The sequence below is a fragment of the Hemicordylus capensis genome, chromosome 1 (genome assembly GCF_027244095.1).
Source record: "Hemicordylus capensis ecotype Gifberg chromosome 1, rHemCap1.1.pri, whole genome shotgun sequence".
Classification (NCBI taxonomy): domain Eukaryota; kingdom Metazoa; phylum Chordata; class Lepidosauria; order Squamata; family Cordylidae; genus Hemicordylus; species Hemicordylus capensis.
The window spans coordinates 66,124,362-66,143,788 of record NC_069657.1 but is presented as its reverse complement, the minus strand read 5'-3'; positions in this window follow the sequence as shown (position 1 = coordinate 66,143,788).

The window sequence follows — 19,427 nt, the reverse complement described above, 5'->3', positions numbered from 1 at the left end:
ATGCTTGCTACCACAAGACCAGCTTATCTCCAGTCACAGTTGCCATTAGCCAGAGATTATGGGAATTGTAAACCAACAACAGTTGAAGGGCCACAGTTTGACACACCTGCCTCCAAGGCAGCATGAGGAGCTGCAAATTTTATTTATTTATTTATTTATTTATTTATGCATTTATATACTGCCTTTCGTTAAAAAGATAACCCCAAGGCGGTTTACAAAAGTTAAAAACATACAATAAAAAGACAATAAAAACATCATGTTAAAAGTATAAAAACATATAAAAACAGGCATAAAAACAATACAGCAAATACAACAAATAAAAACACAGAGAAGCCGCAGTAGAAAATGATCATGTAAAATCCTGGGTAAAAAGCCAAGTCTTTAAAAGCTTTCTAAAAGCCGTGATGGAGTCCGAGGAACGAATGGCCACTGGGAGAGCATTCCAGTCTGGGGGCAGCAACAGAGAAGGCCCTGTCCTGAGTGCACGACAGCCGGGCCTCCCTCATTGTTGGCACCCGGAGCAGGGCCCCCTCAGATGTCCTTGTCAAGTGGGCATCAACCCTTGGGAGCAGGCGGTCCCTCAAATACCCCAGGCCCAAACCGTTTAGGGCTTTAAAGGTCAAAACCAGCACCTTGAATTGGACCCGGAAACGAACCGGCAGCCAGTGCAGCTCTTTCAAAATGGGGGTGATATGTTCCCAACGGGCAGCTCCGGATAAAACCCTCGCTGCCGCGTTTTGCACTAGCTGCAGTTTCCAGATATTCTTCAAGGGCAGCCCCACGTAGAGCGCGTTACAGTAATCCAGCCGTGACATGACTAAGGCATGGGTAACCGTGGCCAGATCTGCCTTCTCGAGAAAGGGACGCAGCTGGCGCACCAGCCGAAGCCGTGCAAAGGCACCCCTGGCCACCGCCTCCACCTGAGCTTCCAAAAGCAGAGCCGGGTCCAGTAGTACCCCCAAGCTGCGTACTTGCTCCAAGGGGAGTGCAACCCCATCCAGAACTGGTAAAATCTCCTCATCCCGATTGGCTCTCCTTCTGACCAACAGTACCTCCGTCTTATCCGGATTCAATTTCAGTTTGTTAGCCCACATCTAACCCATCACGGCCTCCAGCCCCTGATTAAGGACATCCACCGCCTCCCTAGGATCAGATGACAAGGAGAGATAGAGCTGAGTGTCATCTGCATATTGCTGACAATTCAGTCCAAATCTCCGGATGACCTCTCCCAGCGGCTTCATGTAGATGTTAAACAGCATAGGGGACAAGACCGATCCCTGCGGGACCTCACAGGCCAACGGCCACGGGGCCGATCAGTAGTCCCCCAGCACCACCTTCTGGACCCTCCCCTCAAGAAAGGACCGAAACTACTGCAACACAGTGCCTGCGATTCCCATACTCGAGAGGCGGCCAAGAAGGATAACATGATCGATGGTATCGAACGGCGCCAAGAGGTCCAGCAGAACCAACAGGGACGCACTCCCCCTGTCTAGTTCCCGGTGTAGGTCATCCACTAGAGCGACCAAGGCAGTCTCAGTCCCATACCCAGGGCGGAAGCCAGATTGAAAAGGGTCCAGATAATCCGTATCATCCAAGACCCTCTGCAGCTGGGACGCCACCACACGCTCTATCACCTTGCTCAAAAAGGGGAGGTTAGACACAGGTCTATAGTTGTCCAGGTTGGAGGGATCAAGGGAGGGCTTTTTTAATAGAGGTCTTACCACCGCCTCCTTAAGGCACGATGGCATCCTGCCCTCTCTTAACAAAGCATTAACAATCACCTCCAGCCATCTACCTGTCCCCTCCCTGGCAGCTTTTATTAGCCATGAAGGGCAAGGGTCAAGAGCGCACGAAGTCACCCGCACACTGCCCAGGATCTTGTCCACATCCTCAGGCCACACCAACCGAAAAGAATCCAACACAACGGGACCAGATGGTACCAAAGGCACGTCTGCCGGAACTGCCAAAACTCTGGAGTCCAGGTCAGCACGGATGCAAGCGACTTTATCTGCAAAGCGACAGGCAAACCGATCACAAAGAGCTGTAGATGGCTCCTCCCCCATTGTCTGGGGGGATGTGTGGAGCAAGGTTTTCACCACACGAAACAGCTGTTTGTCTGCACTGAGCAGACGCAATGGAGGCGGAGAAAAAGCATTTCTTCGCCGCCCCCACCACCACGGAGTGGTCCCTAAAATAGGCTCTAGCCCTTGTTCGGTCGGATTCGTGACGACTCTTCCTCCAGCGTCGCTCCAGCTGTCGTCCGAGTTGCTTCATCGCCCTAAGCTCCGAGGAAAACCAAGGAGCAGAACGGGCTCCACCAAGCTGGAGAGGGCGCTTGGGGGCAACCATGTCAACAGCCCGGGCCATCTCTCCATTCCAGAGATCAACCAAGGCCTCGACAGGGTCACCAGCTCTGGACACTGGAAACTCCCCGAGGGCTGTCTGAAATCCAAGCGGATCCATAAGCCTCCGGGGGCGGACCATCTTAATCGGCCCACCACCCCTGCAGAGGGCAGACGGAGCAGTCAAACTAAACCCCACCAGGTGATGATCTGTCCATGACAAGGGAGTGGTCTTAAATCCCCCCACCTCCAGATCATTTATTTCCCGGTCGGCAAAAACCAGATCCAGAGTGTGTCCTGCCACGTGGGTAGGGCCCGATACCAATTGAGACAGGCCCATGGTTGCCATGGAGGTCATGAAATCCTGAGCCGCACCCACTAGGGGGGCCTCAGCATGGACATTGAAATCCCCCAAGACAATAAGCCTGGGGGAACCCAAGGCCACCTCCGAGACCACCCCCGCCAGCTCAGGTAGGGAGACTGAAGTGCAGCGGGGTGGTCGGTACACCAGCAGAATCCCCAGCCTATTTTGGAGACCCACCCTCAAGGACAAACAATCAAAATTCTGAGATTGCCTGACCGGGCACCTGGAAACGGGGAGGGTCTCTCAAAAGATGACCACAACGCCTCCTCCCGACCCTCGAGGCGGGGCTGCTGCACGATCTGGAAATCTGGAGGACAAAGCTGAGAGAGACCAACCCCGCCCAGCGCATCCAACCAGGTCTCCATCACGCATACCAGGTCAGCACGCTCATCCACAATCAAATCGTGGATGAGAGATGTTTTTGCGTTAACTGACCTGGCATTCAGCAGCAGCACCCTAATCCTCGAAGGAGTGTTCACAGAGCTCCCTAGGGTCAGAGGGTTGGCAGAAGGGCTGGAAAAAGGAACAGGCCTCAGTTGCCTGGACCATTTCCCCCTGTAACGGCCTGCCCAACTCCCACCGCCATATCTCCCTCTGCCCGCTACCCGTGATATTGCCGCCCCCACTCCAGACCCACTTTTTCGCTCTCCCAGACACATCCCCCCAGACTAACCCACCACAGCTTCTTGGCTTAATTTAAAACCAAGACCAGACTTATACAGTCTCTGCTGACTTCTTGCTTGGAGGAAGACGGATCTTCAAGGCAGGAGGAAAAGGTCTTCAGGGCCCCAGGTAGCTCACCCCACGGCTGAGAGCCACAAGGACAAGAGCGTTTGTGCCCTCACCCTTCGGCTCACGCCAAGAGGCTCACGCCCCTGGCCCAGCCCCAGCTTTAAAGCAGCAGAGGCTGAGGGTAGATGGCACACACCTGGAGAAAAAGTGGGGCAGAAGCCCAAACACAGTCACTGCCTTGCCCAAAATGTTCCCTCTTCCCTTCCTCAGTCCCTGGCCCAGCCCCAGCTTTAAAGCAGCAGAGGCTGAGGGTAGATGGCACACACCTGGAGAAAAGGTGGGGCAGAAGCCCAAACACAGTCACTGCCTTGCCCAAAATGTTCCCTCTTCTCTTCCCATCAAATTGTTGATGTCTTGATGTGTGTGCAGAAATTCATGGGAAATCTTTTCTTCAGAGTTTTGAGACCAAATCACCAAATCCATTAAACTGTATTTTGCTCTATATTGCGGTCAAATGGCAGTGAGTTAGGACTACTGAATCCAACTACTAGTCTCTATAGAGATGTTATCAACTGTATCATCATTACCTTCCAGGAAGCAGGAATAAGTTTGCGTCTTATAGTTTTCCTTTCCAAGAAACGTTCCCAGTCCAATTTTCAGTTGTATAAATCCGATATACTTGGGGGGAAATGCCTAGGGCACAGTCCTCCTCGTTTAGGAGCAAGTGGTTTGCAGATTGTGGCTTCAGGGATTAGCAGACCCATCAAAGAAGCTAGTATTTCAAATGTACCTTGTGAAGGATGCATGTGCCAAGCTGAAAAGCAGACAGTATAAAACATCAGGCAAAAGGCAGCAGATTAAGAAATGAAAAAGATGTAATAAGGACAGAGTACCATTCTAGGAGTCCATAGTCATGAATGAGCAATGAAGAAAACAGAAGTACAAAAATAGTATAGTTATTACTGGAGCATTATGACTCTTTTCAAATTACATGTATGGAAACTTTTAAAGGAAAAGCCTTTCAGCTGTAAGTATTTACTTATGCATCCACCCAGGTTCTGCCTACATGAATTCCCAAATAACACTCCAATCTACATATCAGATTCAAAACTTCAGTTGGTGCAGAATGCAGCTGCCAGGGTTCTCTATGGAACTGCTCGTTCGGAGCATATTACACCTATTCTGAGAGACTGTACTGCCAATTTGTTTCTGGATCCAATTCAAGATGCTGGTTATTACCTTTAAAGCCCTTAACGGTTTAGGCCCTGGATACCTGTGGGACTGCCTGCTTCAAAGGGTTTCTGCCCACCCAACAAGCTCATCAGATGGGCCTTTGCTCCATGTGCCGATGCTGAGAGAGGCTAGATTGTCGTGCTAACAGGACAGGGCCTTCTCTGTTGTTGCCTCCAGGCTCTGGAATGCTCTCCCAGTTAATTTAACTCTCTGACATCTGTGGCTGCTTCTAAAAAACAACTCAAGACTGTTTTATTTACTCAGGCTGCCAGGTTTTCTCAGCTTCCTTGCTTTTGTTTATTTCTTAATAATAATAATAATAATAATAATAATAATAATAATTATTATTATTATTCAATTTCTATACTGCCCTTCCAAAAATGGCTCAGGGCAGCTTACACAGAGAAATAATAAATAAATAAGATGGAACCCTGTCTCCAAAGGGTTCACAATCTAAAAAGAAACACGATAGACACCAGCAACAGTCACTGGAAGTACTGTGCTGGGGGTGGATAGGGCCAGTTACTCTCCCCCTGCTAAATAAAGAGAATCGCCATGTTAAAAAGTGCCTCTTTGCCAAGTTAGCAGGGGTACCTTGGCAATGTTACCTCAAAGTTTTTTTTTTTTTTTTTGGTGTGTTTGTGGTTTTTAATGTTGATTTTAAGGTTTTAAATGTAACTGTTATGGGATTTTATTGTATTTTCTCTTGTGTTAACCACCTCAAGATACATTATGAAAGGTGGTATAAAAACTGAACAATAAATAAAATAAATATAAATATAAATACTTCTGGTCCGTGTTTGTGATTGCCTGGACGGGGCCTTGAAGTATTTGTTCTGCTCCACCTCCTTAGCAGGTGCTACTTATTTAAGATCTTCTAGAAGTGGAGCAAGCCTTCTGGTGAGAGCACAAGGGATCTTGTCCTATGCTCTCAGCCTATGAGAAGAGCCTGCAGCCCACCTTGCAGACTACTGATGTGCTGTGCCTGCTACTACTTCTTTAGGAGCTGTCCCACAGCTGGCACCACAATGAGAAGTACCTGAAAGAGACCCAGCTGAGGGAGCTGGAATCAGAAAGACCTGGCAGTAGGGGATTGGAAGTGTTTAGAAAACTTGAAGAGGCAGTGTGCTGTGTTTTCCCTTCCCTCAGTGGCCCTTTCCTCCTCCTTCCTTTTGGCAGCAAGAGTAAGCTTGGGAAATGTAGCTTTGTTGTTTCCAAATAGTGGTATCGCAAATGGCAGATAATTCTCTGCTTTTAACTATGAGCTGCCCAAGCCTTGCAATCAAATGCCAGAAAAAGGCTTAGATGTGTGTAACTGACAAGATCAATACAAGGTAATAAAACCTTACTAATAAACTAACTAATAAATAAATACCTACTAATAAACTGTATTAGTAGAACTGAAATTTTACCTTCTGGGAGATCCTTCATCTTACTTTCTAGTCCATAAAGTTCTTTTGTTAAGTGACTGAGTGTTGCATTTAGTTATTTAATTGGAGGGAAATCTTGCTTTTAGCAGAGACATACTGAATGTACTATCTGAAGCATAAAATATCTAATTAAGAATTAGTATGCCAAGGAATGCAAAAAAGAAGGGGCCAGTAGACCTTGATCCAATACATATGGAAAATATAAAAGGTCCATTGGAAAGCTTGCTTAAGATGATGTAAATAAATATTTTAGATCCATTATCAGAAACAGAGATTAAGAGAGGTTGGACAATATAGAAAGGAAATTTGCAGATATAGACATAATACAGGAATTGGTGGCAAAACAAGCACAAGCTTGTTTGTTCTAAATTCTCACACAAAAATTAACAAGAGGATTGTATATGATTTGGAAGCAAAATGTTTACAGGCATCATGTGAGAAGTATAAAGTTTCAAGTGGCTGAAAATAGGCTGGGAGAACTAGAGCATAAATCTAAGAAATGTAATAAATCTAAGAAAATGTGAATCTAATAAATATAATATTAAAGTCAAGGGGTTGAAAGGGGAAAAAAGAAGAACATGATAATTTAGCATGTTTTCTGGAAGATTGGTTTGGGTTCTCACTTTGTTGATCCAATTGTTATAGAAAAAGCATATAGAATAAATTCTAGTGTAGCTAAACAAAATAACTTTCCGAGAGATGTTCTAATTTGCTTTGAAAATAAAAATACTATTATAGGAGCATCTGGGTGGGGCCCAGAAAAACAATAGAAGGACAAAAGTTGCTTTTTCTGAATGATTTAGCACCCACAACATTACAAATGGCTACCCGGATATGATCATTTAGAAAAGATACTGTATCAACCACCACCACCACCGCAAAAAAAACCCTATTGGTCCTCTGCAGATAGTTATATGTAGCCACCTACTAAGCTGATTGATTGATTGATTGATTAAGTGCTGTCAAGTCAGTTTCAACTCTTAGCAACCACATAGATTCTCGCCAGGATGATCTGTCTTCCTTGGCCTTTAAGGTCTCTCAGTGGTGCATCCATTGCTGTCGTAATTGAGTCCATTCACCTTGCTGCTGGTCATCGTCTTCTTCTTTCCTTCAACCTTTCCCAGCATTATGGACTTCTCAAGGGAGCTGGATCTCCACATAATTGAGGCTTATCATGGATTTGTTCTAAGCAAGCACTAAAATTTATACTTCCATTAGGGATGTGCAAACTGGCTTGAGTTGGAGCTGGTCTGACATCAAACATGGCCGGCTCAAGGGCACACCCAGCTCACCCTCGAGCTGAGTTTGGCCTGAACTCGAGCTGAAACACCACCACCCCGGCTGGTCTGGGGTTTCTAACACACACATGCATTTAAAAAAAAAAAAAACTCACTGCCTCTGGGGGGGTGCTGCTGTGGCTGTGGTGGGGGGCCTCCCATCGGCCCATTCTGGGCCATTTTTAGTCTGTTTTTGTGCTGGCGGTGGCCATTTTGGAGGCCACCACCCATGCACACTGGATATCTGCATGGCCTTACCATGCAGATGGCCAGTGTGCATGCACTGTGGACTCCAGAATGTCCACCATCAGCACAAAGAGGCCCAGAATGGGCCGAAAACAGACTAAACAGACTAAAACGGCCCAAACTGGGGGGAGGCCAGAGGGGGGATGGGAAACTGCTGGAGACCCCACTGTGGCTGTGGCAGTGCCCCCCAGAGGTGCCAAGTTTTGTGTGTGTGTGTGTGTGTGTGTGTGTGTGTGTGTGTGTGTGTGTGTGTGAGAGAGAGAGAGAGAGAGAGAGAGAGAGAGAGAGAGAGAGAGAATATGAATGAATCCCTGGACTGACTTTAATTTGAGCCAAACTGCGGAGGGGGGGGATGTTTGGGGTGACAAAACTGAATATGCCTAGTTCCATTCAAGTCCATTTTGGACTCAAAGATAACCAGGCATACCAGTTCCATGCACACCCCTAACTTCCATATTAAAAATGCACTGTGTAGTTTCTATACTTTCAAACTAACTGAGAGTTAGTTTGGGATATTGGAGCAAATATTGGAATAATTCAATGCTTGGATAGTCCTCCAGTATGCCTCAGAAAGATTATGCTGAAATAGAGGCTACCATGAGGTGAATGAAGAAAATTAAAAAGTTTGAAAAGTTATAATTTTATTTTACTGACATCTTTGGCTGTTTGGCAAATTTGCAACGTCATCATTGGGTCCCCCCCCCTTCCATATTAGAAGACATAATCTAGAACATAAGGCAGTGGGGAGTCCTTTAGGGACAAAGAAGGCTATATTTTTCAGTCAGCAGATTATTCCTGCGTGTGACTTTCACATCACATGAACACTGCATCCAGAATATGCTTCTCCACAAACCACACACTCTGGAGAACTTCAGAACTGAACAAATGAGAAATGTATCAATAGGCCTGAGGCCCATTTTGAATGCCTCCCTTCAGCTTTGTTTGGAATGACAGCCTGGCGTGTGACCTTCAGGGACATATTTGACATTACACAGAGTGCTTCTGGGGGAAGGGGATATTGGAGAAAATCATACTCACACACACACACGTGAGAACATCTGTAGGTATGCTTCTTTTGGCTGCATATGATGTACAGCATTAGTCAGGATATCAGCCAAGTTATCTAAAGAATTGCCCCCTCCAAAAGGAACTTACCCATTCACTGATAACTTCATCTAAGGCTCTGCTGTGCATTCTCCCACCAACTAAGATAAGGTGGTTGACCACACACGAGTGGTCCTTTCACAGATTCCGCCCAGATCCTGGAATTTCCTTCCTCATGAAGCCTGTTTGTCACTTTTGTGTGTGCTACTTTTGTGAATTATCTTGCTATTCCTTTTGTTCTTCCCAGTAATCCATATGGGGCTTTAATTTAACTGTTGGATTAAAAGTCTCTCCCTCCCCCCCTCCAAGTTTGTCTACTTGCTTGGCTGCTACTATAGTTATTTTGGTGAACACCGACTCATACATGCAGTGCAGACTCAGACAACTGTATCTGGAGCATTGAGTAGCATCCACAGTTGTCCTTAGTCTGGACCACAAGTGCTTGCTACCAAAAAAAAGGACATCTGTGCCAGACTAAGGACACTTATTAATGTCCCCCCCATTGCATTAGATTTCACCTGAAGGTACAGAGCCCCTTTGCATATATTATTTGTGTATGCTAAGTTACATAAGGAAGGAAGGAAAAAATAAAGGATGGAGTTCTAACACTTATTTATTATTTATTTATTTAGCATATTTTTATACCGCCCATAACTTACATCTCTGGGCACTTAGTAACCCTTATTACTTGTGTTTTGTTACACTGGCTATTGGTGAATAGTGGCACAGAAATAACAGAAGGAAAGACTATAATGAAAGAAACCTTCACTCTTTGAAAGATCAGGAGGGTGTGAAACATCCTACCAGAAACAGGCTATCACTGGTGGACTTTCCCAGAAGTATCTAGAGGCTACTGTGGGAAACCATGTGCTGGATTAGAGAGGGTTGATGCAGCAGGGCTCTTCTTATACTCTTATGCAACTACAACAGATGTTGAAGAGACAATTTGCCAAGATGTTCATCAAACTACTGGTGAAGCCTTCTGCTAAGCCTGTGATCATGTACCCAATTCATATGAAAATGGCAGTCTCTTTTGCCCAGGATATACTCTGAAAAACCTGTGAAGGGCTTGTCATCTGATCCCAAGAGTGGTACAATCTGCAGGTTGCCTTTATGTTCAAGGAAGCAGGTAGGCTCCATCTGCAGTACTGAAATTTCACCAAAAAAAAAAAAAGCTAATCCTGTGGGAGAAGGCGAGACGAGGAAGCAAGCAAGCTCTCTGGTTCAAGAACAAAGTCTTGGAATAATTGACAACACATGGCTGTGTGATCATGATGGAAAAAGAACACTGGACTCAGCACAGCAGATGAGTCATTTGTGAGCATGATTCCACCACACAGCCTTAGGCAGGGCATTTCTGCTGCTGGCACAGGAACTGGACTATCAACAGCTTGCACTCTCACACGTTTTCCAGTACCCTCAGGGCAAAACCGATTGCTAATGCAGTTAATTGATCTCAAAAACTCAAAAGTACACAAGAGGAGAGATCAATACTTTTTCTTTAAAAAAAACAAACAAAAAGCATGCAAGAAAGAGAGCGAAGCGTATCCATCACTAGGAGTGGTTTCAAAGCTCAGCAGATCAAAGCTTTAAATATGTTTTAGAGCATAAATTCACTAAGGACTTTGTATTTTATTGTCAGCAGAGGACTAGATGCCATTAATTCCATAGCTTTCAGCACGCACTTTACAGTCCTTGCTGCATTCATTCCCACAAGGCAACCTAGAGGCAGCAAAGCTTGTGCTAAAAGATTTGCAAAGCCCATCCATCAAATAGGGCCATTGCCAAGAATGAATATGAACCTGAGATCTGAGGGGTCAAGTTTTTCTACTGGGCAACACTGACTGTCTCTGTCAAGTCAAATTTGGAGATTATAAAAAGCCCCATAGTAAATTTCAAAGTGGGGACTAGCTTAATCTGTGAGCCCTTTCTTATGATCACGGAGAAAGGGCTCCATGCTGCAGGGGAGGAAGGCTTAAAACACTTACCTCCGCCACAAACAATCCTGGTCTTCTTGCTGGCCTAGCTAGTGGATTGTTTGCCCAGACGTTCACCCAGATGTATGCAGTAGCAAATATGAATTGTCCCCTTTGCAAAGTAGAGTTTGCCTTGTTGTACATTTGAGTGGGTGACTTTATGTGAGAACTGTCTGCTCTAAGATATTCCCCTTACATATGCTTGTATGCAGAAGGTCCCAGGTTCAACCCCAGGAATCTCCAGGTAGAGCCGGGAAATATTCTTGCCTGAAGCCTTGGAGACCCACTGCCACTGGGCTAAATGGACCAATGTTTTGACTGGGAATAAGGCTCCCTGTGTTCCTAAATAGATGGTCTTAATGGTGACTATACTGGAAGAATAAGCACTCTAACTTTTAATATTACTCTAAATCTCATCTTTCCCTTCTCCAATCCTCACCTTCTGCTTTGAAAAGTCAGTTCGGCTCTCACCTTCCTCTTCTACATCTCTTTCATCCGCTAGATTAGAGTAGAATAAATAAATAAGCATTTTTAGGATCAAACAGAGCCTTCGATTTTTTTTTATATGCTGCATCTGATGACTGAGCCAAAGAGTTAACTAATCTTGTTACAATCAAGAAAAACAAGTTATTAGCTACTTCCATGCTTTACAGTTTCAAAGTGCTTCATTGTAATCCTTACAACAATTCTGTAAGGTAGGTCAGTAATATTTCCTATTTATTTATTTATTTATTTAGCTAGCATATTTTTATAACACCCAAAACTTACATCTCTGGGCAGTGTATAACAAAATAAAAACAGAAAAATTAAAACATTAGTTAAAACAAAAACAAAAAGTTTAAAGTATTACAACAATTTAAAAAAATTAAAACAATATTTTAAAACAGCATTAAAACCATTAAAACAATATTAATTAAAAAGCCATGGTGAACAGATGTGTCTTTAAATACTTTTAAAAAGCTGTCAGAGATGGGGAGGCTCTTATTTCGTTAGGGAGCACATTCCAAAGCCTTGGGGCAGCAGTGCAGAAGGCCCGTCCCTGAGTAGCCACCAGACGAGACAGACCTCTCCTGATGCTCTCAATGGGAGATGGGGTTCATGACAACATAAGAACATAAGAACAGCCCTGCTGGATCAGGCCCAAGGCCCATCTAGTCCAGCATCCTGTTTCGCACAGTGGCCCACCAGATGCCGCTGGAAGCCACAGACAGGAGTTGAGGGCGTGCCCTCTCTCCTGCCATTACTCCCCTGCAACTGGTACTCAGAGGCACCCTGCCCTTGAGGCTGGAGGTGGCCCACAGACCTCCAACTAGTAGCCATTGATAGACCTCTCCCCCATGAAGTCATCCAAACCACTCTTAAAGCCATCCAGGTTGTTGGCTGTCACCACATCCTGTGGCAGAGAGTTCCACAAGTGGATCACGCGTTGTGTGAAAAAGTACTTCCATTTGTTGGTCCTAGACCTCCTGGCAATCAATTTCATGAAGTGACCACTGGTTCTAGTGTTGTGTGAGAGGGAAAAGAATCTCTCTCTCCACTTTCTCCACGCCATGCATGATTTTATAGACCTCTATCATGTCTCCCTGCAGTCGTCTTTTTTCTAAACTAAAAAGCCCCAAGTGTTGTAGTCTTGCCTCATAAGAAAGGTGCTCTAGGCCCCTGATCATCTTGGTTGCCCTCTTTTGTACCTTCTCCAGTTCAACAATGTCCTTTTTAAGATGTGGTGACCAGAATTGTATGCAGTACTCCAAGTGTGGTCGCACCATAGTTTTGTATAAGGGCATTATAATGTTAGCCCTTTTATTTTCAATCCCCTTTCTAATGATCCCTAGCATGGAATTTGCCTCTTTCAGAGCTGCCGCACATTGAGTCGACACTTTCAATGAGCTGTTCACCACAACCCCAAGATCCCTCTCCTGGTCCGTCACCGACAGCTCGGATCCCATCAGCATATACTTGAAGTTGGGGTTTTTCGTCCCAATGTGCATCACTTTACACTTGCTAACATTGAACCGCATTTGCCATTTTGTCGCCCACTCTCCCAGACAAAGAAGATGTTCTCTTAAATACCTGGGGCCCAAGCTGTTTAAGGCCTTATAGGTTAAAACCAACACCTTGTATTTTGCCCAGAAACATATCAGCAGCCTGTGTAGCTCCTTCAACACAGGAGTAATATGATCTCTCCATGATGACCCAGAGACCAACATGGCTGCCGCATTCTGGACCAACTGTAGTTTCCGGACTACATACAACAGCAGCCCCACATAGAGCACATTGCAGTAATCCAGTCTGGAGATTAGCAGCAGATGTACCACCATTTTGAGGTCGTTCATCTCAAGAAACGGACGCAGCTGGCATATCAGCTGAAGCTGATAGAACGTACTTCTGGCCACTGCCTCAACCTGGGATACCAGGGAGAGGCTTGGATCCAGATGCACCCCTAGACTGCATACCTGTTCCTTTTGGGGAAGTGTGACCCCATCCAGAACAGGCAGATCAAAATTGTCTTTTGAGTTTCGACCCCACACAATGGGTGCCTCCATCTTATCTGGATTCAGTCTCAGTTTGTTATCCCTCATCCAGCCCATCACCGACTCCAGGCAGGCGTTTAGGGAGGTTATGCCCTCTCCTGATGATGCTAACATGGAGAAATAGATTTGGGTGTCATCAGCATACTGCTAGTACCCTGCACCAAATCTCCTGATGATCTCTCCCAGCGGTTTCATATAGATGTTAAACAACATCAGAGACAACATGGAACCCTGAGACACACCATACAAAAGTTCAGATTTTGAAGAAGAGCAGTCTCCAAGGAACACCATCTGGAATCTGCCCGCGAGATAGGAGTGGAACCACTGCAAAGCAGTGCCTCCCACTTCCAACCCCCTCAGACACTCCAGAAGGATACTATGGTCGATAGTATCGAAAGTCACCTAGAGGTCCAAAAGGATCAACAGAGTCACACTTCTTCTGTCAATTCCCAATTGGAGATCATCCATCAGGCTGATCAAGGCAGTCTCCACCCCATAGCCAGCCCGAAAGCCAGATTGAAATGGGTCAAGATAATCAGTTTCCTCCAAGACTGGAGCTGGGAGGCCACAACCCTCTCAATTACCTTGCCCAGCACAGAAGGTTGGAGACAGGCCTGTAGTTGCTCAAATCTGAGGGATCCAAAGCTAGCTTCTTCAGAAGCAGTCTAATAATTGCCTCCTTAAGACAAGGAGACGTCCTACCTTCCCTCAGAGACACATTTATAATCTCTACCAGGCCTTCAACAACAACTCCTCTGCCAGATAGTATAAGACATGTCGGGCAAGGGTCAAGAGAACAGGTGGTAGGCTGCACTGTTCCACAAACTGGAATTGATCCAACCTAATCACATAAGAGGAGTCGCTGGACACCTCCGATTCAGAGACTGCAGTAATTGTGGAGATGGAGTCTAAGTTGGCCCCAATACGAGAGATTTCCCCCACAAAGAATTCATTAAACACATCACAGCGGGTAATCGAAAGTTCCAGATTCTGATTCAAGGGAGGGGTGCACATACTAGCCCTTTCACAACCCTGAACAACTCTGCTGGTCATGAGCTTGTGGATGCAATATGGCAGAAAAGAATCACTTCTTTGCTGCACGTATTGTCTGAGCATAGGTCTTCAAATGAACTCTATGTAGCAATCTGTCGGATTCAAGCCGAGTCTTTCTCCACTTGCGCTCCAGTCGTCTACCTTGCTGCTTCAGCCCCCGTAGTTATTCTATATACCAAGGGGCCAGTTTTGAAGTGGGTTGGAGAGGATGCTTAGGAGCAATCATGTCTACTGCCCTGGTGAGTTTGCTGTTCCAATTCTTCACCAGAGCATCAACAGGATCACTGGCAGAGCCAACACTAAATCCCTCCAAGGCTTCTTGAAATCCTATTGGATCCAATAACCTTACTGGGCAGACCATCCTAATAGGCCCTTCAGCCCTGCGAAGTTGAGAAGTGATTGTGAGTCCAACCGTTACCAGATGGTGGTCCATCCATTACAATTGGGAAATTACAGGATTCCCCACCCACAGAACACCACCCTGATCAGAGTGAAAGACCTAATGAAGTGTGTAATCAGCAATGTGCGTCGGTCCTGAGACCACCTGATTTAGGCCCATAGTTGTCATGGCCACTATGAACTCCTGAGCTGCCCCAGGCAAATTGGTCCCAAAATGAATATTGAAGTCTCCCAGCACCACTAGCCTGCGAGACTCCAACTCCAAGCCCAAGCCCAAGTCCGTCAGCTCAGTTAGGGACTCCGTTGAGCAGCGGGGTGATCTGTACACCAACAGAAGTCCCACTTTATCCCTGGTACCCAAACTTAAGTACACACATTTGATATGGTCTGCCACTTTAACAGGTATCCTGGTAAGGGAAAGGTTATTCTTATATTGACCACAGCCACTCCACCTCCCTGCCCACAGTCCCTCATTCGCTCCTCAACAGAGTACCCTGGAGGGAGAAGCTAGGACCAAACAGGGCCCCCAGCCAGGTCTCTGTAATACATAACAGGTCAGCGCCTTCATCCAGAATCAAATCATGGATGATTTCTGATTTGTTCTGGACTGACCTGGCATTACATAGGAGCAAGGTGAGGTTCCAAGGTTGGTTGGCACTACTCCCCAAAGTCAAAGAGCTGGCAGGACAGCAGGAAGGGGAAACAGCTATTAAGTTTCCAAGTCCCCTTCCTCTGTAATGGCCCACTGAACTGCCAATGTTACTTCTTCTGTTCCCCACCACCACCGGAATTGCTGCCCCATGATCAGTGGATACACTCCCTGTCTCCCCATCTCCAGATAAGCCCAGACAAATTTATAAACAGAATTAAAATAAAATCACCCAGGACTGATTAAAACAGAACCCACATTAAAGACCCACCTACATGTGAATTCTTGGGTTAGGAAACCTGGCCCTCACCTTCCCTATTACAGGGCTGTGTGCGCGCATGAGAGAGAGAATATCGTTCTATATATCACTATATTAGTCTAAGGCAGGGCTGCTCAACTTTGGTCCTCCTGCAGATGTTGGCCTGCAATTCCAGTAATCCCTGGCTAATGACCATTGTATTTGGGGATTATGGGAATTGTAGTTCAAACATAGCTAGGGGCTGGGGCTAAGTCGAGCAGGCCTGATCTAAGGCCATGCTGTGAGTATATGAAGATACAACATTTCAGCCAGGAACATTCTGATTTATAGTTCAGTGCCTTATTCACAATGCTACATTAGCTCTCAATTTGCATCACTTGTACTTGTAAGACCTAATTAGCTTCCATGAATTATTTCACTATTGACATCATGTCAAGTAAAATTTAAGTCTATTGATTAAACGTAAGGAATACTTTTAATCAATAGACCTAAAGTGAGTCTTGGAAATTGGTGCTGGTTGTTCATACTTCTGGAACTGGATGTCAGAGCTTAGTCCAATTCAGAGACTGGACAACTATTTATATCTGCATTTGCATCCTTGAAGCTAAAACATAGATTTTTAAAGAAATATTTAATATTTAATCAAGAAAAATAATTCAGAGAGGTTCATCTCCAGTTACCACCAGTATGTCTGGTGGCAATTCGGAGCCGGGCTCCTGGTCTATGGAATGCACTCCCAGCAGATATCTGTAATTTAGGCTCATTGTTGGTCTTAAAGAGAGCCCTAAAAACTTACTTGTTTGGCCTGGCCTTCCAAAGTTTTAAAATTGTTTTTAAGTATTTTTAATTGGTTTCAAATGATTCTTAACTGTTTTTATAGTTTTAAGCAGTGTGTTTTAAACACATTTATTTTTGTGCTTTTTAAACTTGTGCACTGCCCAGAGGATGGGGCAGTCTAGAAATGTAATTAGATAGATAGATATTGTCACCATAATAATGTTCATAGTCTATAATTTTTGCTTGCATTTAGAGCCTCTTATTAAAGGGCAACAATCTGAATACCTACCTCTACATCAACCATTGTCTACCTTCACCACAGCATGATTCAGTTCCCCCCACCAATCAGTGATGGTTATTTCTACTAAACATGCTGCATTGACACCCCCACTTGACCTGGCCTCAGCTGCACCTTCACAGTTAAAGACTGTGCGTGTTTATCCAAAAGTAGTCCTATTGTTAAATAGGGCTTTCTTCCTCAGAAGTGTGCATAAGACTGCAGCCTCACACAGCTAGAGAACACTTCAGTAAAAATGTGCTTTCACTTAACCCAAGAAAACCCTTCCTAACTGAAGCTGTTGGCACATGGTATTCTTTCCATTCCACCTATAGAGTTTCTCAACATGGTAGTCTAATGGTATCATGGTAATCAACATGGTAGGCTAATATTATCATGCCCTTATACAAAACTATGGTGCGGCCACACCTGGAGTGCTGTGTACAATTCTGGTCACCACATCTAAAAAAGGACATTGTAGAACTGGAAAAGGTGCAGAAGAGGGCAACCAAGGTGATCAGGGGCCTAGACCACCTTTCTTCTGAGGCAAGGCTACAACACCTGGGACTTTTTAGTTTAGAAAAAAAGATGACTGTGGGGAGACATGATAGAGGTCTATAAAACCATGCATGGTGTGGAGAAAGTGGATAGAGAGAAATTCTTCTCCCTCTCCCATAACACTAAAAGCAGGGGTCATCCTATGAAATTGATTGCTGGGAAATCTAGGACCAACAAACAGAAGTACTTATTCATACAATGCATGATCAACTTGTGGAATTCTCTGGCACAAGATGTGGTGACAGCCAACAACCTGGATGGCTTTAAGAGGGGTTGGATAACTTCATGGAGGAGAGGTCTACCATCGGCTACTAGTTGGAGGGCTGTGGGCCACCTCCAGCCTCAAATGCAGGATGCCTCTGAGTACCAGTTGCAGGGGAGTAACAGCAGGAGAGAAGGAATGCCCTCAACTCCTGCCTGTGGCTTCAAGTGGTGCCTGGTGGGCCACTGTGCAAAACAAGATGCTGGACTAGATGGGCCTTGGGCCTGATCCAGCAGGGCTGTTCTTATGTTCTTAGTCTATTGTATCTAATTAAATGGCAGCAAAAGCCCTAGGATGGCACTAGCCTTCAATCTTGGTTAACTGGACTGGGCAAATGACTTGTTAGGCACCGATTCAATCCTTTGGGATGCCCTTCTCTTCTTGAGACCATTACACTGATACCACCGATGCACAGGCAGTATCCTGGCAGGTCGATTGTACTTGATCCAGTTGGTGGCTTACTGAGCAAGTAAATAAGTCTCACCTGAGCTGAGCTAAGATGAAAAAGATTGCCAAATGAAATGAGGGGAAGAATACTAGATTTATAATGAAGGCTGTATTTCAACTATTTTGTTTGACGAGCTGACTGATCATTTTCAGCAGACAGTTCTATTTCTGGATTCCTTGTTTTTGTTGGGCCTTTGGAAATCATGAAACCAAATCTCTAGCATATAGATCCTGGTTTTATGTAGCTTTCTCCTAGAGTAGCTTACGGTTTCTAATGTCACTTGTGTCCTTAGTTCATTTTCAGCTTCAATCAAATTTCAGCCTGTAGCTTTCTACCTTTTTGATGTTTTTAAAGCCACCATTTTCCTAAACTAATTTCAGGTGTTCATATACTCAGTGCCCTTCTGAAATGGTATCTGCCTTTCTACAGCTAAGCATTAACAGAAAGCTAAAAACTTGGCAAGCAGCATACGGTTTCTGTGATTTTGCTAAGATCTGCTTATTGCTTAATTCACACACACCCTCTAGACAGTGGCAAGAAGAAATCTTTTTAAATTCTATTGCCCTGTACTTCTCATCTTGCTTCCCTCCTTCCCTATTTTTATCCTATGATTCATATGCAACAAGAACATCTCTGCCCTCACACCCCATGAATCCTATTCTTCTTTTAAGTAAACTGAAATAGGAAACAAAATAAGCTTCTTGGTCTTAGCAATGAAAATTGCTTATATTTCCTGTGATTACTTTTAGCTAAAAATCTGCTACGTGGAATTCGTGACAAAAATGTTGCATCAGACAATATCTCATGTGATATATTGGTGAGGAAGCGGCAGAATAGGGTATTGACAGGCAGTAAGGAGGTGAAATGTAAAGTTGGGAGTGTCTTATCAGAATGGAATTCTCTCTCATCCTTCCTCAGTGCAATTGGCCTCTGTGAGTGGCAGGAAAAAAAACCCTTTCAGAATATTTTGAGCATTACCTGGCTGCAAAGCATGTTTTTTTTTTTTTTTTTAGGTTGTTCTTTGTTTTGGAGGGGAGGTCTGTGTTTCCTCCCAAAACTGACATTTTGGGATGAGTTGTGGCCCCTCACATCCCCAAATGGGACCTTACAGAGGCTCTGTGCATATCCACAGGCTTCATTAGCAGTCAGCAAATATATACAGTGGACCCTCGACTTACGAACTACTCGACATCCGATGTTTTCGACTTACGAACGACAAAAATGGCCGCATGCTTACGAATTTTTCGAGCTACGAACGGAAACCGTTGGCGGTTTAGATGCGGTTTCCTCGACTTACGAATTTTTAGATGCGGGTTACTCGACTTACGAATTTTTTCAGACCTCCGTGGGTGCGCTTTTCGACTTACGAAATTTTTGACCTACGAACGTGCATTCAGAACGGATTAACTTCGTAAGTCGAGGGACCACTGTACATCAGATATAGAGTTCCTGTTGATGGGTGCCAAATGCTGCTGAATCTGGGTATTTTGGCATTCTGTTGACAGGACAT